The sequence below is a fragment of the Orcinus orca genome, chromosome 7 (genome assembly GCF_937001465.1).
Source record: "Orcinus orca chromosome 7, mOrcOrc1.1, whole genome shotgun sequence".
Taxonomy (NCBI): Eukaryota; Metazoa; Chordata; class Mammalia; order Artiodactyla; family Delphinidae; genus Orcinus; species Orcinus orca.
In genome coordinates, this window is record NC_064565.1 from 108,990,332 (window position 1) to 109,018,262 (window position 27,931).

At 38.5% G+C, this 27,931-nt stretch overlaps 1 protein-coding gene across 10 annotated transcripts in view; it reads left to right on the forward strand.

The window, feature by feature from the left end:
* Window positions 1–25,544: 25,544 nt before the first annotated feature.
* Window positions 25,545–27,931, forward strand: part of RHBDD1 (rhomboid domain containing 1) — a 114,247-nt gene continuing 111,860 nt past the window's right edge. For 3 of the 10 annotated variants that reach the window (XM_049711914.1, XM_049711912.1, XM_049711917.1), the window contains exon 1: window positions 25,545–25,682. The gene's annotated coding sequence lies outside the window, so the exon portion shown is untranslated. Of the gene's footprint in view, window positions 25,683–25,728; window positions 25,874–27,931 lie in introns of those variants that run through there. The other 7 variants (XM_049711913.1, XM_033426411.2, XM_049711915.1 and 4 more) reach the window with 5 other exon arrangements.

Below are 27,931 nucleotides of genomic sequence, written 5' to 3' on the forward strand. Positions count from 1 at the left end.
TTAGAACTGAATCGTCTTGGTTCAATGGGCTCTGCTGCTTACAATCATTGTAAATGTCGAAGACTTATCTAACCCACCTCATGTCTCAAGTATTAATAACATGAGAATAATGATAGTATCTCACTGGATCATTGTGAGATTTTAAACAGATAGTTCTTGTGTTATCAGTGCTCAATAAATATTGTCATCATCATTATTGTTGTTGTCTTTAACCACGTGTCTTGAATGGGATTAGTCCTACCACTCCTCGTCTCTCCCACCTTCAATCCCTCACCCCATGCAGAATAGGGCCTACGATGTTGTGGTGAGGTCACAGAAATCTTATTGTTAAAGAAGTTGCAAGAGTTTGCCAGGTTGACTCTCGCCTTAATTTACTTTATTTTTTCTTAAGTGTCACCAGTTATATGTGTTAAATGTATCACCAGACAAATATGTGTTAAATAAAGATGGCTGAAAGAAGCACTCCAGGTATGAGACTCTCTGAACAATGGTGGGAAAGTCTTGAAGAAAAGCAGGCATCCTGTGTGGACTGGAAGAAAAGGAACACACAGCCTGTCTATAAATGAGATCATCTATGTAAGGGATTAAGCACCTGGTAACCATCATGGTTCCATTATAAGAAGTGGAGACTACAAATTCTTCGAGGAGTCCTCTTCATTTGAGAACCATTCATAGCAGGCACTCAACACTCCACTGTAGAATTGAATATTATTACATTAACCTTGAGGGCCCACACAGATGACTTTGAATGCAGATCAAAGAGCTTGGAATTATTTGGCAAATAATGAGGAGCACTTGGTATAATAAACAGGAGAAGTAACATGAGCAGATCTGAAAAATAGAATAAAATGGAAATCTTGGGCAGGGCAGGCTAGTTAGAAGCCTGTTTCAAAAGACCAAATGAGATACTGAGGGTCTGGGTTACGTTTGTGGTGGTGGAAATGAGGAGGAAGGAACAGGTGTAAGAGAAAATTCAGAGGTGGGGACGATGGGCTTTGAAAACACATTGACTGGGACAATCGTAAGAGAGAAGTCAAACATGACTGGGATTTTAATCCTGAGCAATTGGGAGGATGGTGGGACATCTGACCACCTTTTCTTTTTTATTTTCAAGAAATGAAAGAGTATATTATGCACAGAAATAGTAGTCAGAAGTCAGCATGTTTGTGCCAGTTCCCAGTCCCCCTACGTCCACCAGGGTGACACAGTTGGCCGATACGAATTTGCACAGAGAGTGGAGAGGAGTTCAGGGCCACAGGCCTCACAAGCAGCAAACAAGCCACCCTCCATCCTTGCCATCCCCCAGGATGTGGGCAGTTACCGGCAGTCACACCGTGTGCACCTTGACCTATTTGGTTGCCAATATGACTAGCTACAGAAACTGCTCTGCCTCAGAAGACAGATCCACCTACAGGCTGGCCGCTCAGCAAGAATTTTAAAGACTGCTTTGGACCCACTGAGGTCCTTGCCCCTCCCAACACCATTTTTTTGAAGTGCACGCATATGATCAATTTTAGTTTTATTTTTTTGAATTGTATTTTATTTTTTATACAGCAGGTTCTTATTAGTTATTTTATACATATTAGTGTATGTATGTCAATCCCAATATCCCAATTCATCACCCTCACCCCCAGCTTTCCCCCCTTGGTGTCCATACGTTTTTTCTCTACATCTGTGTCTCTATTTTTGCCTTGCAAATCGGCTCATCTGTACCATTTTTCTAGATTCCACATATATGCATTAATATAGGATATTTGTTATTCTCTTTCTGACTTACTTCACTCTGTATGACAGTCTCTAGGTCCATCCACATCTCTACAAATGACCCAATTTCATTCCTTTTCATGGCTGGGTAATACTCCATTGTAGATATGTACCACATCTTCTTTCTCCATTCGTCTGTCGATAGGCATTTAGGTTGCTTCCATGACCTGACTATTGTAAACAGTGCTGCAATGAACACTGGGGTGCATGTGTCTTTTTGAATTATGGTTTTCACTGGGTATATGCCCAGTAGTGGGATTGCTGGGTCATATGGTAGTTCTATTTATAGTTTTTTAGGGAACCTCCATACTGTTCTCCATAGTAGCTGTATCAATTTGCATTCCCACCAACAGTGCAAGAGGGTTTCGTTTTCTCCACACCCTCTACAGCATTTGTTGTTTGTACATTTTCTGATGATGCCCATTCTAACTGGTGTGAAGTGATCCTTCCTTGTAGTTTTGATTTGTGTTTCTCTAATAATTAGTGATGTAGAGCAGCTTTTCTTGTGCCTCTTGGCCATCTGTATGTCTTCTTTGGAGAAATGTCTCTTTAGGTCTTCTGCCCATTTTTTTGATTGGATTGTTTGTTTTTTAAATATTGAGCTTAATGAGCTGTTTATATATTTTGGAGATTAATCCTTTGTCCATTGATTCATTTGCAAATATTTTCTCCCATTCTGAGGGCAGACTTTTTGTCTTGTTTATGGTTTCCTTTGCAGTGCAAAAGATTTGAAGTTTCATTAGGTCCAGTTGTTTAGTCTTGTTTTTATTTCCATTACTCTAGGAGGTAGGCTAAAAAAGATCTTGCTGTGATTTATGTCAAAGAGTGTTCTTCCTGTGTTTTCCTCCAAGAGTTTTATAGTGTCCTGTCTTACATTTAGATCTTTAATCCATTTTCAGCTTATTTTTGTGTATAGTGTTAGGGAGTGTTTTAATTTCATTCTTTTACATGTAGCTGTCCAGTTTTCCCAGCATCACTTATTGAAGAGACTGTCTTTTCTCCGTTGTATATTCTTGCCTCTTCTGTCATAGACTAGTTGACCATAGGTGCGTGGTTTATCTCTGGGCTTTCTATCCTGTTCCATTGATCTATATTTCTGTTTTTCTGCCAGTACCATATTGTCTTGAATACTGTAGCTTTGTAGTATAGTCTGAAGTCAGGGAGTCTGATTCCTCCAGCTCTATTTTCTTCCCTCAGTACTGCTTTGGCTATTCGGGGTCTTCTGTGTCTCCATAGAAATTTGAATATTTTTTGTTCTAGCTCTATAAAAAATGCCACTGGTAATTCGATAGGGATTGCATTCAATCTGTAGATTGCTTTGGGTAGTATAGTCATTTTCACAATATGGATTCTTCTAATCCAAGAACATGGTATATCTCTCCATCTGTTTGTGTCATCTTTGATTTCTTTCATTAGTGTCTTATTATAGTTTTCTGAGTACAGGACTTTTACCTCCTTAGGTAGGTTTATTCCTAGGTATTTTATTCTTTTTGTTGCAATGGTGAATGGGATTGTTTCCTTAATTTCTCTTTCTGATCTTTTGTTGTTAGTGTATAGGAATGCAAGAGATTTCTGTGCATTACTTTTGTATCCTGCAACTTTACCAAATTCATTGATTAGCTCTAGTAGTTTTCTGGTGGCATTTTTAGGATTTTCTGTTTATAGTATTATGTCAGCTGCAAACAGTGACAGTTTTACTTCTTCTTTTCCCGTTTGTATTCCTTTTATTTCTTTTCTTTCTCTGATTGCCATGGCTAGGACTTCCAAAACAATGTTGAATAATAGTGGTGAGAGTGGACATCCTTGTCTTATTCCTGATCTTAGAGGAAATGCTTTCAGTTCTTCACCATTGAGAATGATGTTTGCCGTGGGTTTGTCATACACAGCCTTTATTATGTTGAGGTAGGTTCCCTCTATGCCACTTTCTGGAGAGTTTTTATCATAAATGGGTGTTGAATTTTGTCAAAAGCTTTTTCTGCGTCTACTGAGATGATCATATGGTTTTTATTCTTCAGTTTGTTAATGTGGTGTATCACATTGATTGATTTGTGTATACTGAAGAATCCTTGTATCCCTGGCATAAATCCCACTTGACCATGGTGTATGATCCTTTTAATGTGTTGTTGGATTCCATTTGCTAGTATTTTGTTGAGGATTTTTGCACCTATATTCATCAGTAATATTGGTCTGTAATTTTCTTTTTTTGTAGTATCTTTGTCTGGTTTTGGTATCAGGGTGAGGGTGGCCTCGTAGAATGAGTTTGGAGTGTTTCTTCCTCTGCAATTTTTTTGGAAGAGTTTGAGAAGCATGGGTGTTAGCTTTTCTATAAATGCTTGGTAGAATTCACCTGTGAAGCCATCTGGTCCTGGAATTTTGTTTGTTGGAAGATTTTTAATCACAGTTTCAATTTCATTACTTGTGATTGGTCTGTTCATGTTTTCTATTTCTTCCTGGTTCAGGCTTGGAAGGTTATACCTTTCTAAGAATTTGTCCACTTCTTCCAGGTTGTCCATTTTACTGGCATAGAGTTGCTTGTAGTAGTCTCTTATGATGCTTTGTATTTCTGCAGTGTCTGTTGTAACTTCTTCTTTTACATTTCTAATTTTATTGATTTGAGTCCTCTCCCTCTTTTTTGTGATGAGTCTGGCTAAAGGTTTATCAATTTTGTTTATCTTCTCGAAGAACCAGCTTTTAGTTTTATTGATCTTTGCTATTGTTTTGTTTCTATTTCATTTATCTATGGTCTGATTTTTATGATTTCTTTCCTTCTACTAACTTTGGGTTTCGTTTGTTCTTCTTTCTCTGGTTCCTTTAGGTGTAAGGTTAGAATTTTTATTTGAGATTTTTCTTGTTCCTTGAGGTAGGATTTTATTGCTATAAACTTCCCTCTTAGAACTGCTTTTGCTGCATCCCATAGGTTTTGGATCGTTGGGTTTTTGGTTGTCATTTGTCTCTAGGTATTTTTTGATTTCCTCTTTGATTTCTTCAGTGATCTCTTGGTTATTTAGTAACATATGGTTTAGCCTCCATGTGTTTGTATTTTTTACATTTTTTTCCCCTGTAATTTATTTCTAATTTCATAGAGTTGTGGTCAGAAATTATACATGATTTCAAATTTCTTAAATTTACCAAGGCTTGATTTGTGACCCAAGATGTGATGTATCCTGGAGACTGTTCCGTGTGCATTTGAGAAGAAAGTGTAATCTGCTGTTTTCAGATGGAATGTCCTATAAATATCAATTAAATCTATCTGGTCTATTGTGTCATTTAAAGCTTGTGTTTCCTTATTAATTTTCTGTCTGGATGATCTGTCCATTGGTGTAAGCGAGATGTTAAAGTCCCCCACTATTATTGTGTTACTGTAGATTTTCTCTTTTATAGCTGTTAGCATTTGCCTTATGTATTGAGGTGCTCCTATGTTGGATGCATATATGTTTATAATTGTTATATCTTCTTCTTGGATTGATCCCTTGATCATTATGTAGTGTCCTTCTTGTCTCTTGTAATGTTCTTTATTTTAAAGTCAATTTTATGTGATATGAGTATTGCTACTCCAGCTTTCTTTTGATTTCCATTTGCATGCAATATCTTTTTCCATCCCTTCACTTTCAGTCTGTATGTGTCCCTAGGTCTGAAGTGGGTCTCCTGTAGACAGCATATAGGTGGGTCTTGTTTTTGTGTCCATTCAACAAGCCTGTGTCTTTTGGCTGGGGCATTTAATCCACTCATGTTTAAGGTAATTATTGATATGTATGTTCCTATTACCATTTTCTTAATTGTTATGGGTTTGTTTCTGTAGGTCCTTTTCTTCTCTTGTGTTTCTCACTTAGAAAAGTTCCTTTAGCATTTGTTGTAGAGCTGGTTTGGTGGGGCTGAATTCTCTTAGCTTTTGCTTGTCTGCAAAGCTTTTGATTTCTCCGTTAAATCTGAATGAGATCCTTGCTAGGTAGAAAATCTTGGTTGTAGGTTCTTCCCTTTCATCGCATTAAATATATAATGCCTCTCCCTTTTGGCATGTAGAATTTCTTCTGAGAAATCAGTGGTTAACCTTATGAGAGTTCCCTTGTATGTTATTTGTCATTTTTCCCTTGTTACTTCTAATAATTTTTCTTTGTCTTTATTTTTTGTCAATTTGATTACTATGTGTCTCAGCGTGTTTCTCCTTAGGTTTCTCCTGCCTGGGACTCTCTCAGCTTCCTGGACTTGGGTGGCTATTTCCTTTCCCACGTTATGCAAGTTTTGGACTATAATCTCTTCAAATATTTTCTTGGGTCCTTTCTCTCTGTCTTCGCCTTCTGGGACCCTTATAACGTGAACATTTTTGCACTTAATGTTGTCCCAGAGGTCTTTCAGGCTGTCTTCATTTCTTTTCATTCTTTTTTCTTTATTGTGTTCCATGGCAGTGAATTCCACCATTCTGTCTTCCAGGTCACTTATCCGTTCTTCTGCCTCAGTTACTCTGCTTTTGATTCCTTCTAGTGCATTTTTCATTTCAGTTATTGTATTGTTCATCTCTGTTTGTTTTTTAATTCTTCTAGGTGTTTGTTCTTTAATTCTTCTAGGTCTTTGTTAAACACTTCTTGCATCTTCTCAATCTTTGCCTCCATTCTGAGGTCCTGGATCATCTTCGCTATCATTACTCTGAATTCTTTTTCTGGAAGGTCGCCTACCTCCACATCATTTAGTTATTTTTCCGGGGGTTTATTTTTTCCTTCATCTGGTACATAATCCTCTGCCTTTTCATTTTTTCTGTCTTTCTGTGAATGTGGTTTTCCTTCCACAGGCTGCAGGATTGTAGTTCTTCTTGCTTCCTGGTCAATTTTAGGTATAACTAGCTTGAAGTTTTTCTTTTCTTTGTCCAAATGTAACCTTTTTTTTTTTTTTGCGGTATGTGGGCATCTCACTGTTGTGGCCTCCCCCGCCGCGGAGCACAGGCTCCAGACATGCAGGCTCAGTGGCCATGGCTCACGGGCCCAGCCGCTCCGCGGCATGTGGGATCTTCCCGGACTGGGGCACGAACCCGTGTCCCCTGCATTGGCAGGCAGACTCTCAACCACTGTGCCACCAGGGAAGCCTCCAAACGTAAGCTTTTTAAGTTTTCTTCTCTTAATCCTTATTCATTAACTCTGTTGGTAACTGACATTGATTGTCATCATGAAATTTCCCATCAGTAATTATATAAGCTAATTTCTGCAATAAGAATAGTTGAAATTATTTTTCTAAGTTGTAAAATAATATTTCATCATAAACAATTCCCTAGAGTCTGCCTTTTGGAATCCCTCTTCTCATCTAGTTTGGAGATTCGTTTCTAAAATAGGGATCATGAATTATTTGTAGTGAGGTGAATGGACCTAGAAACTGTCATACAGAGTGAAGTCAGAAAGAGAAAAACAAATACCGTATGCTAAGATGTATATATGGAATCTGAAAAAAAATGTTTCTGAAGAACCTAGGGGCAGGACAGGTATAAAGACACAGATGTAGAGAATGGACTTGAGGACATGGGGAGGGGGAAGGGTAAGCTGGGACGAAGTGAGAGAGTGGCATGGCATATATACACTACCAAATGTAAAATAGATAGCTAGTGGGAAGCAGCCGCATAGCACAGGGAGATCAGCTTGGTGCTTTGTGACCACCTAGAGGGGTGGGATAGGGAGGGTGCGAGGGAGACGCAAGAGGGAGGAGATATGGGGATATATGTGTATGTATAGCTGATTCACTTTGTTATAAAGCAGAAACTAACACACCATTGTAAAGCAATCATATTCCAATAAAGATGTTAAAAAATATAAAAATTAAACCACGCCCACAGTTGCTTGAGGAAAAACTAACTAAATAAAATAAAATAGGGATCAGCACATCAGATAATACAGTTACCATACATTTCACCCAAGCTTTAAAAATGCATTGAATAGGATAGAGAAGATGTGATACATATATACAATGGAATATTACTCAGCCGTAAAAAGGAACACAATTGGATCATTTGTAGAGACGTGGATGGACCTAGAGACTGTCATACAGAGTGAAGTAAGTCAGAAAGAGAAAAACAAATATTGTATATTAACGCATATATGTGGGATCTAGAAAAATGACAGATGATCTTATTTGCAAAGCAGAAATAGAGACACAAACATAGAGAACAAACATGTGGATACCAAGGGGGGAAGCGGGGGGTGGTGTGGGATGAATTGGGAGGTTGGGATTGACATATATACACTATTGATGCTATGTATAAAATAGATAACTAATGAGAATCTACTGTATAGCTCAGGGAACTCTACTCAGTGCTCTGTGGTGACCTAAATGGGAAGGAAATCCAAAAAAGAGGGGATATATGTATACATATAGCTGATTCACTTTGCTGTACAGTAGAAATTAACACAACAGTGTAAAGCAACTATACTCCAAAAAAATTAATTTAAAAAAATGCATTGAATATTTTACTGCTTAAATCCTCTAGGTAATATAGGAATCTTTGGGGAATTTTTATATTGTATTAATTGAAGCATATCAAAGTCGATTGATTCAAAAGACCATGAATTCTACCTACATAACAGGAGGCAAAAGTAAAAGTTAGTAATTGCAATTTCTATTCCACTTCATTAATTCTAGTTTAAGCTACTTTTGGTGTGTTCTATGGAGGAAAAGGGTTATTTGAAGAGTTGTCACTATATTTGTCTCTAGCAAAACTAAAGTTTGTTCGTTTGTTTTTTTTTATTCCAGTTGCTCACCAATTGGAAGACTGAGTTTTCCAGGAATTCTTCAAAGTATAATTTTCAGGACTCTGGCTACCAAAGGCTAATTCTTATCTTTCTCTAAGTTATAATACATTCATGGGTTCTTCAGACATTAAAATAAAGGTCAACCCTTTAGGGTGAAGGGAGTAGAAAATAAAAGAGGCCATTTATAGCTTTAAGTTCTTTCTTTATAAAAAGAACTGCTCTGTGTGCCTGGTTTGTGAGGTGATGCTGACGGCCCATCTCTCCGTGGGCAGGTGGGGCCACCTTTGTCACCGTGTCTGGCTTCAGCTAGGACGTGGATTCAATAACATTATGCTGACTCGCAGGCTACAAAGCCTCTGACGCAGGGTCATCACATCTAAAGCTTGATTTTATGTCAGTAGCTGACCTTCTTTTCACCTTCTTCCCCATGGACTTCTTAACTTAGTATTTCTAAAGATATTATACAGTGCCACCTTGCTGACTTAGACGAGGCAGTGACAAATTTAATGTTACTTCACCTCTGCGAGGGAGAATTTAAGACCCATCACTGTGTCCAGAACCCAAGTAGCGTATTTGAATATTCTGAACTGCAAAACTGGTTGCATTAACTAGACTGGAATGGAAATGATGAAAAGAGACAAGCTGCGCAAGGAATTATCAGTTTATCTTCTGGAGAAGGTTATCTCAGAGGTCAAACATTTCTTTTGTCTAACAATGCTTGGAATAAAGAAACATCCCTACTTATAGTCAAGGCTAAGGGATGAATAATCTCTTAAACTGTGCCCCATATCCAAGATGCTGTTATTTACAGGGTGTGAGCACAAGATAGAAAACACAGGTCTAATGCCTTTTCCTGATCTCAATGTTTTTAAAAGGAAATTTGCATTTTGGTTCACTTTTCACTGAAGCAAAATGACAATTTACATTTCAATTGTGGTTTTCCCTAGGCACGGTGTAGTTCACTGAACATGTCAGTCTATCAGCATTTTCTACAGCTGATGTTTCGGTGTCTAAAATGGTGTGACAATACCACTTTTATGATACTATTTTTCTCCTGTGTAAGAGTGCATAATGAGTTATATACCCCTAATAATATGTTTGCCCCCTGAATGTAAAAGCAGGCAAGGTCAGAAGTTACATTAATCATTTGGCAATGGGCTCATTTGGTCAAATGTCATCAGATAATTTTCCTGAGAGCTAAAAATTAGTCAAATTATTGGCTTAACTAAAATGCCTAGTGGGTTAAAGTAAATGATTATTCAGTTCAGTCACAGACAGTTGATCTGGTAGGCCTAGTTGATGATGTTCTAATTAACGCATTATAATATCAATCAAAAATTACTTACTGGGCACCGATCAGGTACATTACACTGATATTCAGTAGGGAGCCATGAGGAAATAACCCACTAAGACATTAGCTAAATGAAGACATATACTGAGCAACCATAAACTGCAAGCTAATGGGGTAGACATGTGTCATTATGAAGTATCAACCTGTAACTATGGGATTGAATGACCTGAAAGCACAGATGCGCTCTGGATCACCCAACCAAGCAGGGATCCAAAGGATCCAAACCTTAACCCTCTTTAAATCACAGCTGTCTCTGCCTGGGAGAATAGAGAAGATACAGATGTTAAGGCTGGCAGTAAAATGACCACATAGCCTGCAAATTCTCAAAGGGAGGAACTCCATTAACAACTATTAGAATCATCTGGGGATCGGGGTGTTTGTACAAAGTCGGACTGCTAGAAGCCACCTGAGACCTAATTAATGCAAATCCAGCATGCACATTTAAAATAAGTTCTTTAGTTAATTGTAAAGTAGGTGGTGTATAGTTCACATATTGAGAAATACACTTTACGGTTTCACATAGAACCCTAGGTCTATATCATCGTTCCCGTTTGTTTTGGGAAGGTACAACTTAAGTGTATTTTTAATGTATATGAAGTCTAGTATACGGGTATAAGAATTCAGAACCATGATAACATTTTCAGGTATTATTTCTATTACTATTTGTCTTATTTCCTTAAATCCGAATTTGCGAACTGGTAGCCTACTGGCCAGATGTGGTCCATAGGTAGTTTTTTAAATTGACCCAAATAGCTTTTTTAAAATTAATTTTCAACATTATAGATTAGAAGATGATACATCAAAATTTGAAATTCTAATTTCTCTTTAAAAATCAGATGATCTGAGAGCATTGGCCCTCGATTCCCAAATGGCCTCAGTCAGCCAAAACTGAAGAGCAGCTGCCCCTTTTGATGGCCAGTCTGCCATAATCCCATGGCTCCAGATCATCTCCCTGACACCATGGCCCAGTGTCAGGTGCCATTTGTCACCACGATATTTCAGATGCTGTCTCCCACCCCGCCCACTTGACTCATTTATATCACCTGCCTACCTCCTCAAGGCACTGGAGTTTGTGACCCTGTCTTAAGGGTACTTCAAAACCAATTGCTTTTGAACAGTATTTGATGATGAAGACAGATATTCCATGTTCAGACTTGTTCGACTGTATCCCCCTGGGATGCCCGTACTATGCTCCTAGGCAGAATCTGGGCTAATTCGTTTAAAAAATGCCCATTAATCAAAAGAAGGTTCAATCTAACTCAGGCCTTTCTAAGAGGCTACACAATTTGCTATGTCTAATTGATGTGCATATTTTATTTTGTGAGTTTTCTTTTTTTTTTTTTTTTAACAGCAAAAGGAAAGATACTGCTATAGAGACTGTCGTTTTACAGAAAACACAGTTGGTTACAGTATTTTAACGAAAATAAAAATAAATAATGGTTTTTAAAAAACACTCTAAAAACTCACCTTAAATCAATCACATGTGATCAATAACCCAAGAATATTCAATGGGCAATTCATGTCCTATGTTTCCTTCATTCCATAAAAAAAATAGTTAAAATATTTTGTATTATTTCTCAGCAAGACCTTGAAAATCAAACATGCTGCCTTTTCCCAAGACCAAATATAACCTGGCAATGGAAAAATAAGCATTTTCCTTCGTTATTTTTACGCCCTTGATTATGTTCACTGAAAATAACTCTCAAGAAAATTCAAGGTAAAAATCTGTTAATGAAATATTGCCTGGGTTTAAGTTTGAAAACTACATGTCATGATATCATTTCTCTCCTGCAGTTCAGGTCTCCCTTTTACCTAGGGCAGCAGAAGCTCTGTGGATTAATTCATGGTGATTTAGGTTTGGGTTCCAAGTCTCTCATTTTTTGTCTCTGTGAACTTAACACTACTTATTTTGTTTCTGTAAAATGCGATAATAATCCTACTTCATAGACTCGTTAGGAGGATAAATGTACTTTGATTAATAAGGTACATGGCACAGGTTCAATAAGTGATAGCCTTAATCAGTGAGGGCGACTCTTTTTCTGAAACTGACTAAAGAATATTTTATAGGACCTAAGAAAAACTCCTGAAAAAGTAAGTAGTAAACCCTTGTTTCAATTTTCCTTTTAAAGAGATTTGTTCATCTAACAAAAGAAAAGGCAAATGAATATGTTACTCATGACAAAGCACTGTTTAGGCTAATAGCTAGTCATCACTCCTACCTAAGACTCTTTCTCAGTCTCTAAAAATTAAAGTCTACAGAAAAGTAAATGTTTCTTTTAAAAATTAACTTTTATTTTTGCAAATAAGATCAGAAGAGCTATTAACACAGATCCAAAAGGAGTTACCAGAAAGTCAGCTGGTCTTCCAAAGAATCGCGCTCAAGAAATGGGGCCTCTTAACTGGTCCAGGAAGGTGGGCAAGCAGCACCCCCAGAGCATCAGTCAGACCTTTTCTGCTCTTCCTCTAGACTTCTGGTACCCCCATCTTCTTTTATCCCTGCTACTCAAGCTCTTGTTTTTCCTCCTCAAAGCAGAAGATCGAATATGAATGATGGAAAGGTTGATATGACAGTTAACATCTTTTTGAACCCTTACTACGTGTCATTCACTAAGATATACATTTTATATGTATATATCAATCAATCCTGACAAGAAGCCACAAAGGAAGGAATTATTGCTCCATTTAAGAGGTTGGCCAGATCACACAGTCTCTGGGTTGGCCTGGGACCCAAGCCTGGTTTGCCTGAATTCAAGCCAGTTATAAACACAATAATGATTAGTAGTGTTTTCTATATGTTTTTTAAAGCAGTGAATTAATATTTATATTTTTTCTATTAAATTTAAAATAAGCGGCTTATTCTTTGCTTGAGTTTGTTCCAGAGTTGCTGACTTTGTTTAGTTATATTTTTTTCTTTGTTTTTTTCCTATGACTTACTGGCTCTCAGTAGATAGAAAGTTTTAAACTTAAGTTGTTTTTTGAGTCATGCATTATTTTATAATTTAGGAATTTTCTTTGTATAAAGCTGTAATTGCGTCTCATGGACATCACAGCACAAGACATATTTATTAAGTAACTGTCAGCTATATTTAGTTTATTGACTACTTCTTGATTCTATTTTCTTCATTCCAAAATATAACAAAACTGTATATTCTCTCCATTTTTCTATACCATCAAAGTTTTACTTCAACTTAAGTGAACTTTTAAATGTTAAAAATTATGGTGATTCTTTATATCTCAAAACTTTACCTTCCCTTTGGCTCAGCAACTCTTCTAGTCACATTTTAATATCTTATTGTCTTCGTTTTCTTTCTAATGTGCCATTTATTTTTTTCTTCTAGATCTTGGAATCTTAAAATGCTTGAGCTGAAGGAGACCTTGGAAATAATTTCATGTGATTCTCTCATCTTGCAGTTGAGAAAATTAAGTTTTGGAGGGTTTGAATGGCTTACTCAAGACCACATAGCTAGTGCTATAGCTGAAAATCACATTCTGTGCACTTTCCAAGTCTCCTATGCTTTCCTGCTCATTGTAAGTAAAAATCATTAGAAACTAAAACCTCTCTTAGCCTCCGCAAATAGCTTGAAAGTTCTGTGTAACAATAATTTCTACCATAGCCTGTTAGACCCATACTCCCATCCTGACCTTGCCTCCTTGATATCTTCTTCTTTTATAGCTTACATTATTTTATTCAATCAATTAATTTTAAGGTTCTGGGCTATTATTTAGTCAAATGAACTTAATTTCGTTGGGATGTTTGTTCTTTGGTGCACATGAAGAGAGAAATATTTAAGAGTGAGCAGTTCAGCTCAATGGGTCATTTGCATTTCATTTTTTTAAGACAAGTTTGTGCTCTACTTAATATTTGGATGTATGGTCTTGAATAGATGTCAACATTTTCTCACAGCTGAGCCCAATGGCACTTGGATGTCAGCAACTTAAAATGGGTAGAATAGTGTACTAGATTTACCCTGGAAATTGTGAAATAAAATTCATATTTTATGGCAAGACAAAAAAACTTAAACATAAACCATTTTCTCTGCCCTTTGGCCTCCTCTCTCCCCTCTACTGTGTATTATACATCTGCATTATGTGCCAACCAAACCTTCCCTATTGGGAGAAATACCTGCTCAGCCATAAAGAGCAACATTCTACTAGCACCAAGACAACTCTTTAAAAGATAACATTCCTTCTCGACTTTGTAAGGGGTCACGATGGCCCATCACTTTGTACTTACAGATCTGGATTGTGCAAACTGTCTATGTCACTTAATGTACAGCTCTCTGTCTCAAAAACCTATGTAACTATGCTTTGATCTCTAACAGGCAGAATAGTTCTTGGAGCTTTCTGAGAGGCTATTCCTGGGTCATAATATGCAATTTGGCATGAATACAATTTTCCATTTCTTTCTTAGATTGACTGATTAATTTTTGGTGGACAAAATTTAAGGTTAATAACCTTTTTCTTAAAAAACATTTTTTTGTTCTTTTAGGAAATGCATACTGAAGCTCAACACCCACCAAGAGGCAACCCCAGTTTTTGGGTACTAACACCATCCTCTTACCTCGTCACTGACCAATCAGAGGAAGGTCACACACCCTACAGACCGTCCCCCACTCCCCCTGAAATTTTGCCTATAAAAACGTTTCCCTGAAAATCATCAGGGAGTTGGAGTCTTTGGCGCATGAGCCACCTATTCTCTTTGCATGGCCCTTGCAATAAACTTTTCTCTGCTCCAAACTCTGATGTTTCGGTTTGTTTGGCCTCACTGTGCGTCAGGCACACAAACTTGGGTTTGACAACAATATGATTCAGAAAAATGGTGTGTGTGTATATATAATATATATCAATTAATATATTAATATTAATATAACATACATATATAGAGAAAGGGAGAGAGAAACAAATGTTAACATTTAGGATATTTTGTGAATATGCAGAAATTCTCTGTACTATTTTTGCAACTTTTCTATAAAGTCTGCAATTATTTCAAAATTAATTAAAAACATAATTGGCAGCATGAAAACTTACATGATATGCCATTCACTTAAGACTGGCATTCTGATAACTTAAGAAAAATAAACAGTGAACTGTAAAAAACCTCTTTCACTTACATATACCTAACATTCTCAGATAAATGGCAGCCTTTACTTATATAGTTAGCGCTTGAATAACAAATCCCCTGGGAAAGGGATGCTAGTGTTGGAAGTCAGGTGTGTTAAATTAAAACAGAAAAAGAAACATCTAAATTATGTCAAGTGGAGCTATCTGTGATTATAGTTGATGTCAAAAATTCCCACCTCTTCTGCTCTGCCCATAGCTTCTATTTTTCCTAGTCCTATTGTAGTAAACTGGGCAAAACCTTAGCAACAATTCTGCAAATTTTTCTGCTGTGTCTTTTGTCCCAGTTTCTCTCCCTCCACTCAAGATCCCTCTGCCTCTGGTTCCCTCTAGTCAGGACTGTCACATGCTGGGAGACAGGTGGATTCATTGACCTTTAATAAATTCATTCTCTCCTAAGTGTTCCCTCAACAGCCCTACATTTTAAACAAGTTATGTCTAACTGTGGATGGAAGGGCATTTTTGAAGAGATTTTAACTATTAGCAAACAGCTGTGTGTATGTGTGTGTGGATATGCTCCCATGAGCCCAAAGAAAGTCTTAAAATCACCGTGGACCACTTGCAGACAGGAGAGATAGCCAGAATGCCTGCATCATCTACTGCTACTGTCATCACAGCCTCATTTCCCATATTTTGATGCAAGTTCCTTTTTGAATATTTTTTCTAGCAAGAACATCCACAGATCTTCCTTTGCTAAGAATTCATGATCTGAATTGTTCTTTCATAAAAGACATATACAGTCTTCATGATGTATTCCACCAGATTTGAGGCGATATGGTTTAGGAAGGCTCCTGTGAGGTCTCAGACGGCACATAGAAAATGTGACGTGGCAGTTTGGAGTGAAATTATTCATTGTAGTCATAGAAGCATCAGAATTTTAGCTGATATGAAAACAGAAATGGCAGTCACAGATGTAAAAGAAAAATGCTGTTAAAGGATGATTATTAAAATAAGCTGCTTATTTAGGATTTATTATTTGAAAGAAAAAGGAACTCTCACATAATATTCTACTATTACCCTGTAAACATAAGAACAATGGGGTATCTGTAAACCCAATTTAATTTTTAGATAATAATCATGATGAGTCAAAATAAGATTAAGGAAGATATAGCCAACACTCAACAGGAAAAAATACTTCCTAAAATAGAAAATTGAAAGACACAATCATTCAAAATAATTCTGAAATGGATAGTAAGTGGTCATTTTCACTTTTTACAGTTTAGATAATTAATGAAACAATGAAAACTTTATGTAAACATGTACGTGAATAAAAACAAAATTACCTTTTATGTGGCCACTGATGCATCCAATGCCAAGCAGTGCTATAGACACTTAATATTCAGAATAGAAATGTGGGGACTTCCCTGGTGGTCCAGCTGTTGAGACTCTGTGCTTCTGATGCAGGGGGGCCGGGGTTTGATCCCTGGTCGGGGAACTAGGATCCCACATGCTGGGAGGCCAAAAACATAACAAAACAAAACCAAGAAGTAGAAATAGTGTATTAGAAAGTTTGAACCATTAATCCCTCTGTCCACTAGCTTTGTGAGCTTTGCTAAATTACTTAGACTCTCTGACCCCATTTCCTCATTTACAAAATGGAGGTGAAGTGCCTGGCACATAGTAGACACTCAACAAATGGTGGCTAATAGTAGTTATAGAAACAGTTGATATGTATTGAGTGTTTATTGTGTGCCAGGCACTTTGATAAGAGGTCTCAATGCGTTACCTTACTTATCAAGTAGAGGTCACAGTAGTGGTAATAGTGAGATCTTACAGGATGTTAGAGGACTGAGAAAACAATTTTAAAATTTACTAAAATGGGCTTCCCTGGTGGCGCAGTGGTTGACAGTCCGCCTGCCGATGCAGGGGACACGGGTTCGTGCCCCGGTCCAGGAAGATCCCACATGCTGCGGAGCGGCTGGGTCCGTGAGCCATGGCCGCTGAGCCTGTGCGTCCGGAGCCTGTGCTCCACAATGGGAAAGGCCACAACAGTGAGAGGTCCGCATACCGCAAAAAAAAAAAAAAAAAAAAAAACCAAAAAACTAAAATGATAGTTGTAAGAAAATAAAATCTGTATCTGAAGGTCTTAGCGGTAGAGAGTCAAGGGTTGTGTTAAAGTTCAGGGAATCCTGAGATGGTCAAGCTAACACCCTTCCCTTCTATAAGAGCTTTGAGGGGTACTCAGCCTCCAGCTCTCCCACTGAAGCACCGTCATTTCTGATGCTGAGATGACTATGGCCTCACCTTCTCCACACCCTCCCAAGAATCCAAGTCCCAAGAGAGAGCCTGTGACTGACAGCTTCCTACTTATATTTCTGCTCCATTAGATTGACTGAGAGTTGATTAGTGACAATTGATATGCAATTATAGTAATGGCCATAATAATGTCAGGATAATTAACCATCACAGGTCTACTGCAAGTGCATTGCTCCTATTTGTAGTTTTAGTAATACCTTATTACTTCCAGGACTTCTATTGGCCGTAGAAGGAACTCAATCATGATAGATTCTTAATTCTATATTCTTCATTTAAACCAATGAAAAGCCACTGAAGTTCTAAACCATCCATTTCCATATAAAGACTCAAAGACAAGATCATTGTAAGAATTTCTAAAACATGTTCACTGATTGCATTTTTATTATTAATTTTTTTCAAGTGGTATTTAGTATTCTCTGTATTTTACATCCATAATCTACAGCTAAGCTTACCCACTATTCTTCCAAAACTTTTTCCCATTCCTTTTAGTCCAGTATCTATATTATAATGCTCATACACCAAGAATATTGGACATAATGGCATACCCTTTTCATTCCTTATTCTTTTTTTTTTGCGGTACGTGGGCCTCTCACTGTTGTGACCTCTCCCATTGCGGAGCACAGGCTCCGGACGCGCAGGCTCAGCGGCCATGGCTCACGGGCCCAGCCGCTCCGCGGCATGTGGGATCTTCCCGGACCGGGGCACAAACCCGTGTCCCCTGCATCGGCAAGCGGACTCTCAACCACTGTGCCACCAGGGAAGCCCATTCACTCCTTATTCTTGATCAAAATAATAACTCTGTTCATATGCTACACAAAACATAAATCACCCTAATGATTGATTCCTCATAATACTGTTCTCACTTCACTATTTTTTTGGTTTTTGGTTTTTCTGGTCTGGAATTCTCTTCCATTCACCTCAGTAGGTCCAATCCCACTTATACCTCAAGGAAACTATTCAAATTTCAACTCCACAAAGCATTCACTCATGTCTCCAGTTCTGGTCAATATTATCTTCCTTTAAAGTCTCAAGTTAATTTAACTAAAACTCATTAGAGCAGTTAGCTCTTTCTATCCAGTTTCACTAAAATTTACGTAGATCCCTCCACTCCAAGACTAGAAGTTCCTAGAGTATGGCATCCATAAACAACTTTGAGGTAGAATCTACATACCATAAAGTTCACCCAATGTCTGTGTATAGTGTGTCTTTGTGATCTTTATAAATTTATAGAGCTGGGTAACCATCTTCACAAACCAGTTTTAAACATTTCTATCAGCCCCAAAAGTTTTCTCATGTCCATTTACAGTTAACTCGGCTTTCACCCCCAGTTCCAAGCAAACACTGATCTGTTTTCTGCCTCTACAGATGTGTGTTTCCTGGACGCTTCGTATGATTGGAATTATGCAACATGCAGTCTTTTGGGTCTGGTTTCTCTCAATTAGCATACTGGGTTTTTTTTTTTTTTTTTTTTTTTGCAGTACACGGGCCTCTCACTGCTGTGGCCTCTCCCGTTGCGGAGCACAGGCTCCGGACGCGCAGGCTCAGCGGCCATGGCTCACGGGCCCAGCCACTCCGCGGCATGTGGGATCCTCCCGGACCAGGGCATGAACCCGTGTCCCCTGCATTGGCAGGCGGACTCTCAACCACTGCGCCACCAGGGAAGCCCTAGCATACTGTTTTTGAGGTTCATCCATGTCGTAGGATTAATCAGTAGTTTGTGTCTTTCTTATTGATTTATCTATTCAACACTTGATAAGCATTTGGACTGTTTGCAGTTTGGGCTATTATAAATAATACTGCTTTGAAATTGGCACACAAGTCTTTTATGGACATGTGTTTTATTTCTCTTGGGTAGATTCCTAAGAGTGGAATTGCTGGGTTGTATCATACGTTTAACTTTTTAAAAAAGCCACCTATTTTCCAAAGTGGCCACACCATTTTACATCTCCACCAGTAATTCCAGTTTCTCCACATTCTTGCCATTACTGTTTTTTATTATAGTCACTGGGTGGGGGGAAGGGTGTTGTGTATCTCATTTTGGTTTTAACTAGCACCTTCCTAGTGACTAATGATGTTGGTGATATTTTAAACATGTTTATTAGTTATTCATGTATCTTCTTTGGTGAAGTTTCTACTCAACTCTTTTGCCCACTTTTTAATTGAATAGTTTATCTTTTTCTTGAGTTGTAAGAGTACTTTAAATATCCAAGATACAAATCCTATATCAAACATAAAATTTGCAAATATTTTCTTCCAATCTGTGGCTTGATTTTCATTTCCTTAGTGATATTTCTAAAAAATCAAATGTTTTTTTAATTTTGAGAAGGTCCAATTTATCATTTTCCTTTTGTGCCAGAGATAAGAAACCTTTGCCTAATCTAAGATGACAAAGATTTTCTCTTGTGTCTTCTCGAAGTTTTATAGCTTTAGCTGTTATATTTAGGCCTATGTTCCATTTGGAGTTAATTTTTGTGTATTGTGTGAAGTATGAGTCCAAATTAAGTCTTTTTTCATATAGATGTCCAATTTTCCAAGCATTATTTGTTGAAAAGACTTTTTTTTTTTTTTTTTGAAAAGACTATCTTTTGCCTTGGCAATTTTGTTGAAAATCAACTGACCATATATAGGTTTATTTAAATTCCATTCCATTGATCTCTATGCCTACTCTCACACCAATAATAACCTGTCTTGATTTTTGTAACTTTATAGTACATTTTGAAATTGAGTAGTGTCATTCCTCCAATTTTATTCGTTTTCAAAATTGTTTTGGCTATTATAAACCTTTTATTCTAAGTTACAAAAATCAGCTTATCAATTTCTATCAAAAAAAAATCCTGCTAAGATTTTGAGATTGTGTTGAATCCATAGATCAATTTAGGAGAACTGCCATCTTAACAATATTGAGCCTTCCAGTCCATGAACATGGAGGGTCAATTTCTCTCAGCCATTTTAAGTAGTTTTCAGTGTATGAGTCTTGCACCTCTTTTATTACATTTATTTCCAAGCATTTTACTCTTTGTGATGCTATCTGGAATGAAATTATATTCTTAATGCTATGTTTGGAGTTTTAATTTGTAGTATATAGAGATACATTTTTAAAATTTTGATCTTGTACTCACAAGACTGTGCTACCTCATTTATTAATTCTAGTAGTGTTTGTGTGTGTGTGTTTTCTTCAAGATTTTTACACAGCATCAGGTGATCTGTGAATAAAAACCATCTTACTTCTTCATAGTCAATTTGATGCCTTTTATTTCTTTTGTTCCTTTACTGCACTGGCTAAAACTTTGAGTAACATTTTTATTGTTTTTTGTCTGAGTCGGGTCTTCATTGCTGTGCGTGGGCTTTCTCTGGTTGCGGCGAGCAGGGGCTACTCCTCATTCCAGTGCACAGGTTTCTCATTGCCGTGGCTTCTCTTGTTGCAGAGCATGGGCTCTGGGCGTGCGGGCTTCAGCAGTTGTGGCTCACGGGCTTAGTTGCTCCACGGCATGTCGGATCTTCCCACACCAGGTCTCGAATCCGTGTCCCCTGCATTGGCAGGCAGATACTTAACCATGGCGCCACCAAGGAGGTCCCATTTCTATAGTTTTTAATATATTCACAGAGTTATGCAACCATCACCACAATAAATTTTAGAATATAAGTGGTGAGAGCAGACATCCTTCTCTTGATCTTGATCTTAAGAGGCAAGCATTCACTGTTTTACCACTAAGTATGATGTCAGCTGTAGGTTTTTTACAGATGCCCTTTATTAGGAAGGAAGTTCTTTTTTAATTTTTTGAGAGTTTTTAATCATAAATGTGTTTTATTTTATCAAATGCTTTTCTGTATCTACTGAGCTGATATATGGTTTTTGTCCTTTAATCCAGAGGTCCCCAACCCCCGTGCTGGTACCAGTCCGTGGCCTGTCAGGAACCGGGCCGCACAGCAGGAGGTGAGCAGCGGGTGAGTGAAGCTTCATCTGCCTTTCCCCATCGCTTGCATTACCGCCTGAACCATCCTCACCCCCTGCCCCCCGATGCCATCTGTGGAAAAATTTGTCTTCCACAAAACCGGTCCCTGGTGCCAAAAAGGCTGGGGATTGCTGCTCTAGTCTACTAATATGGTGTTTTACTTTTTTTTCCCCATGTTAAACCAACCTTGCATTCATGTTATATAGTCCCTCTTATGCACTGCTAGATTTGGTTTGCTAACCCTTTTTTAGAAATTTTTTTTACATTCATGAAAGATACTAATCTTTAGCTTTCTTTTCTTGTAATGTCATCTGATTTAATATCTTCAGAGAATGAGTTGAGAAGTGTTCTCTATTTTGTAAAGAGTTTGAGAATGATTTTATCATTTCTTCTTTAAATATTTGATTGAAGTCACCAGTGAATCCATCTGGGCCTGGGCTTTTCTTTGTGGGAATATTTGAAAGTATTAACTTAATTTCTTTACTTGTTATAGGACTATTATGGGTTGAATAGTATCACCCAAAAAGATATGTTGAAGTCCTAACCCCCAGGACCTCAGACTGTGTTCTTTAGAAATAGGGTCATTGCAGATGTAATTAGTCAAGATGAGGTCATACTGGATTAGGCTGGGCTCTTAATCCTCTATGACTGGCATCCTAATAAGAAGAAGAGGCAGACACATGGGGGGAGAAGACCATATGATGACAAAGGCAGAGACTGAAGCTGATGCAGCTGCAAGCCAAAGGAGGATTAGCTGACAAACCACCAGAAGTTAGAAAAGGTTAAGGAAGGATCCTCTAGGTCCTGCCAACACCTTGATCTTGTACTTCTAGCCTGCAGAACTGTGAGATATAAATTTCTATTGTTTTAAGCCATTCAGTTTGTGGTACTTTGTTGTGGTTGCCCTAGGAAATGAATACAAACTCTTTTCAGATTTTCTGTTGTGTTGATTCAGTTTTGGCAATTTCTTTCTAGGAATTTGTCCAACTCATCTACATTGCCTAATCTGTTGGCATAAAGTTATTCGTAGCCCCTTTTAATTTTGGTAGGGTGGGTAGTGATATCCTGCTTTCCTGATTTTAGTAATTTGTGTCTTCCTTTTTGGTCAGCATAATAAAGGCTCGTCAACTTTACTGACCTTTTCAAAGAACCAATTTTTATTTTCATTGATTTTATTTTTCCTCTTATCTATTTCATTAGTTTCCAGTACGACTGCTATTTCCTCCCTTTTGCTTGCTTAGGTTTAAGTTGCTCTTATCTTTCTAGTTTTTAAAACTGGAAGCCTAGAATATTACAACCCTTTTTCTTTTCTAATGTAAGTGTTTAAAGCAGCAAATACCCTTCAGATCACTCTTTTGGTTGCAACCCATAAATTTCAGTGTTTTCACTTTCATGCAGTTCAAAATATCTTCTGATTTCCTTTGTTACTTCTCCTTCAGACCATGAGTAACTTAATTTGCAAATATTTGGGTGATTTCCCAAATTTCTTTCTATTATCTATTCCTAATGTAATTCCATTGTAACCAGAGGACATAATTTGCATGGTGCCAATACTCTTAAATTTACTGAGGCTTGTTTTATGGCCTAGCATATACACTATTCTGGAGAATGTACTTCTTAAAAAGAATATAAATTCTGCTGTCACTAAGGACAATGGTCTATACATATCTGTTAGGTCGATAGTGTTGTTCAAGGTTTCTATAGCCTTAGCAGTTTTCTGTCTAGTTGTTCTACCCATTACTGAGAATGTGAAATTAAAATATCAAATTATTGTCTATTTCTACATTCACATCTAACAATTTTTGCTTCATGTATTTAGGACTGTTTTGGGTGCATGTACATTTCTAATTATTATAGCTTCTTGACATACTGACCTTTTTATTACAAAATGTCTGTTTCTAAAAATATGTCTTATAGTCCGTTTTGTCTGACATCATTATTGCCACTGCAAATCCCTTATGTTTGCCATTTGCATGGTCTATCACTGTTAAGTACTATTACTCTTTTCATCATCATAATACATAATGCAACTTTGTACTTACTTTTATAGTTGTCCTTTTATTAATTTGCAAGCTTTTTCATAACAATAAAGCATAAATTCTTTGATGAGTTTCATACATCTTTCTGTATAGTGTTGGGTATAATAAATACTTGCTCCATTACAAGGAATTAGATACCAAACAAGCTCCTCTTTAAAATAATAATCCAGTTGTGTTATTTGTTCATGGTGTTGTTGACTCATGTTTTCCCACCTTCAGGCCAGGTTTTGAAAGCTGTGAATGATACTCACCTGCCTTTCTCCCAGTTCCAATCCTAGATTTATGAAATGTACAAAGATTTTTTAACCACAACTCCTCTGTACTCAAGAATCACATTTTAGGAACACTCATTTAAATCAGATAGCTTAATCTCAGGTATCTTTGCTCTCCTGCAAAACTTTGATAAAAATAGAAAATTGTCCAGACAATTACACAGGTCTCAAATAGCATACGTCATGTGCATAATCCTGTTTTTTCTCACAATAAAGATACAAGAATACTTTTGAGCTTTTAGGAATCATTATCTTACAAGGTAATTTAATAATTGGGTAACTTTTGTGTTAAAGGACTTCTTCAGGCATTGATCTTTTTGGTATTTTGAAGCCTTGCCTCAGTAAAAGGATCTTGCTGATTGCCACATATGTTAATGTTTAAGATACACAATTATTATCCAAGTGATCTGTTTGTCAGTTTAAATGGGGATTGAGTATGATACGTGTTGATTTCAATAGGCTTAAAAAAATTCTTGTCTGATCAACGAATCATATAGGACAAAAAAGGTCATTTTTTAAAACCTAGACTTTTTCTTTCCTCTTAAATGGCTATGAAAATTTTCACTGATGTCTGAAATTGAATAAAATTGCCTAAGTATACTCTTAATCCCCACATATAAAGACATTTTATGAGATTACTGTATTACTTCTTGATTTGTGGCTCCCTTAAAATCACGTCTGTATTTGATATATTCATATAAGGACAAGAAAAATGATGCAATTATAGAAAGGTGTAAATGGTGTCAGAGAATGGAAGATAAGGATTAGCATTAATTAAACTGATGCATAATATCATGGATCAGGATAAAAGGGAATCCCTTCTTTTTGAGAAATTACTTTTATTTTTTCTAGGGAAATACACAAAATACTTCTATTGGCAATTCACCTCCTCCCTTCAGTTGAATTTCTATTTCCAGAAATGCAGTTTCTCATTGTCAGCCAAACTTTCTGATCAGCGTATTGTTTTCAGAAGAAACGGATAACTTGTAAGGCTCAAGGAACATAGTTGCAAATTGCTAAGATTCTTCTTCTTTATCACTTGAACGTCTGTTATATACCCTGCACGTGAGCCAAATCTTCATTTAAATTCCAAACTCCATAATAACATTTCCATGAAGAATTCTTGCAATACACAATAACAAAAGATAGTCAAAACTCTTCTGATTTAGGCAGTTTTTGTTTAAGTAGACTATCTAAACTCAGCTGCCACAACTTCCAGTAAATACAGAGCAGCATAAAACCACCTGCACTTGGTTTCGTCCTTGGAAAAGACGCATCTTCCCCCTAGTTGTTAGAAAATTCCGTACCAAATAAGATAGTTTTCTCATATTGCATGAAATACAGCATTTAACTTAACCTGACTCCTACAACCCAACATAAAACCTGTTTCAGAGCAGAAACAGACCCATAATTAAAATTGCATCAAATGATACGTTCACAGAAATACTTAACACCTAAAGCCTTAAACAGACAGACAGACATAGAAATGCAGCCTCAGACTGAGACTTTGGGTTGTGAAATGTACACCTACGACCTTGTTTTGCTGGCCTGCTTTGTAACCGCGGGTTCCGCCCTGAGATGGGTGATGGGCCGCTCTAACTCATGAAGATTTCTGTCTCTTCCGCCATCCACTTCACAGGTAGTATGTGACTCCTCCACGCAACAGGTCCTGAGCCTGCGGCAGGGCTGGGGCCCGGTAGGGCAGTTTCTCAGTCGCCACGCGGCCCAGTCGCCGCATCTCCATCCCGCGTCCGGTCCCTCGAATGTAAGCCAGGCCGTTCGCTTGCTTTAACCGTGGTGGGCAGCCAATAGTTACTTATGGCACAAGGAATATTATTATCTACGTGTCACTCGGAGCTTGGAGGACGAGTAGAAAGTACAAGCCCTCCACGCCGCGCTCGGCCGCGGTCCTTTCCCCGTCGAGCCTCCTACAAGCCACCGCCACCGCACGCGGTCCTGGGTGCCAGCCCGCGGGGAAAAAAAGAGCGCGGTCGCGCGCAACTGAGCATGCGCCGCTGCCCGCCCGCCCCGCTTTACGGCCCTCCCCACCCTCCACGGGGGCCGTGGGAGCTGAGTCGCGAAATCAACCAAGCTCTCTCCCCGCCCCTCAGGCCGCTGGGACCTGGAGCGTCCGGGAGCGGGCGCCCGTGCGTGATGACGCACGTGGTCGCGAAGACTTGGGGACGCAGGCGGCCGTATAGAGCGTGAGTTTTCGCGTCTGTTCGGCGCCGAAGCAGTCGTCCGTTGCGCGCCGCGTCTCTCGACTGTTCCCAGGGCCGCGGGCGCTGGCGGCGGCGGCGGCGGCGGCGGCGCTGCGGGAGGCCGTGGGCTTCCCTGGGGCCAGGCGGGGGCGGGGTTGGAGGCGCAGCCTCCGCTCCGTGGGAGCTCTCAACAGGTCCGAGAACTGGGAGGGAGTTTCCCGGAGCGAGTCTAACGGGGGTCTCTTCATCTTCACTCGCGTCTCTGCTTGAGGCCGATCGCACAGGGAACGACGTGCCCAGGCCCTGGGTGGATGGCGTTGGCTCTGGGAGGCGCGGGGCGGGGGGGTGTGGTTTAAAGGGACGTTGCATCAGCGACAGCTTGTAGTTTCAGTTTCTCTTGGAAGAGTAACTCTGTTTCTCAGAACAAGTGTGTGGCAAACAATCCTAATCCTAATCTAAGTAGTGGTATTTCTCCTAATACGGGACAGGAAATACACTAAGTGTATTTAATCCTTTTCTGTCCAGGCCTTAAAAACCTTTACAAAAACGGATCACATGCTTATATGATTTTCCAAACCGAGCATAAACTCAGTGTTACTGTCAAAATAAATTATTGCATAGTCATGATTGAGTCATCGAGATGGGTTGGTCTCTTTGCAGTGACAACTGGACTTTGCTCTTTTTTTTCCCCCCTTTGGAATTGCTCCTTAAAAATCTGTCTTATGTCTCACATTTATATGCCACTTTTTGCTGTCCTAATAACCTGTAAATCTAAAAACATCTAATTTGCTGCTGGTGTGGCAGGGCTTGGGAAAGCAAATAATCTTAGAAGAAGGCAGTGCATTGGGTTCCCAAATTGTTCCAGGGCTACCAGCATCAACGTCAGCGGGGAACTTGTTGGAAATGCAAATTTAGGAGTCTTACCCCAGATTTAGTGAATCAAAAATCTATTTTAACAAGACTTCGAATTGATCCCAAGGCACCTGTGTGCTAAAGCTTGAGAATTACTGGCCATAGTGATAAAGAACAGCCATTGTGAAGTCACAGAATGGAATTTGAATCCAGGTGAAACCTTTCTTAGGTGTAGGACCTGGGACAAATTAGTTAAAGGTTACTTCATAGGACTGAAAGTATTCAGTGTAAAAATGCAGGAAAAGAGTTTAACACAGGTGGAAAACAGAGACGAGATGTTATTAAGGAACTTGTTAGAACTGTCTAAAATAAGTACATAGACTGTGCTGAAAGGATTCTTCTTTGATTTAGATGTGGGTTGTAGTGCACAAATATTGTGCCTCTTCTGCTGCTTAGAGGGCAGTTTATTTTTATGGATTCTCATTATATTGTATACGATTGAGGCTGTCGAATGTAGGATATTCAGTTAATACCAATGCTGTAGTATTTTTAAGAACCGCATTAGTAATTGTGTTAAAGAGCAGTTTTTAATTCTTTGGCCTTTTGGTTTTTTCAGCTTCATTGTGCCTTCTTTTGACCCAGAATTTGGTAAAGAAAGTAGGGTGGATAACTGATCGGAGATCAGCCTTAGCCTTAGAGTTGAGAAGTATTATAGAGCAGTGACTTGGAAACGAGAGACAAAACTGAAGATGTTTCTGTCCTTTTTTCCCCATGTGTCGTACAGCTCCACGATAGCAAAGAAGTTCTCATCATATCTACTTACCTGTGTTTTCTGGAAGCATCACAGGAATTAAGTTAGATGTGCCCTCCATCTGCTGTTTTTACAGAATGTCAGCTGCAGTGTTACAGCTTTTTCCTTCCCCTTTTCAGGGGGTTGGTGTTGGGGGGATAAAGAGAAATATTCGGGATTCGAAGCAGCTGACCTAAAGCCTAGACTCATTGTGATGTTGAGAAGAGTCTGTAGCACCATGGCCGAAACAACAGGTCACTTTGATTAGAGTCCACTGCTCCCGAGGCCACACCGTGGCTCCTGGGTATTGTGGGTGAGTTTTCAGATAACTGTGAGTCAGTTTAGATATTTATACCCTATAAATAATTTTGTTAATGCTAAATTAACACTGTCCCATCATGAAGTATTCACTTTTCAAAGGCCCCATTTTTCTTGTTCACTGTGTCAGAGAGGCTGATCTTTAGCGGTGGTTTGGGTCAGGCACACCCTGCTTTGAACCCCACCTCTGCTACATACTGATTGTGTCCAGTAGACAAGTTACATCCTCCCAGCCTGAATCTCCTTTCCTATAGAGTAGGACTCGTGGTGTGTGACCACCTCAGGACAGTGA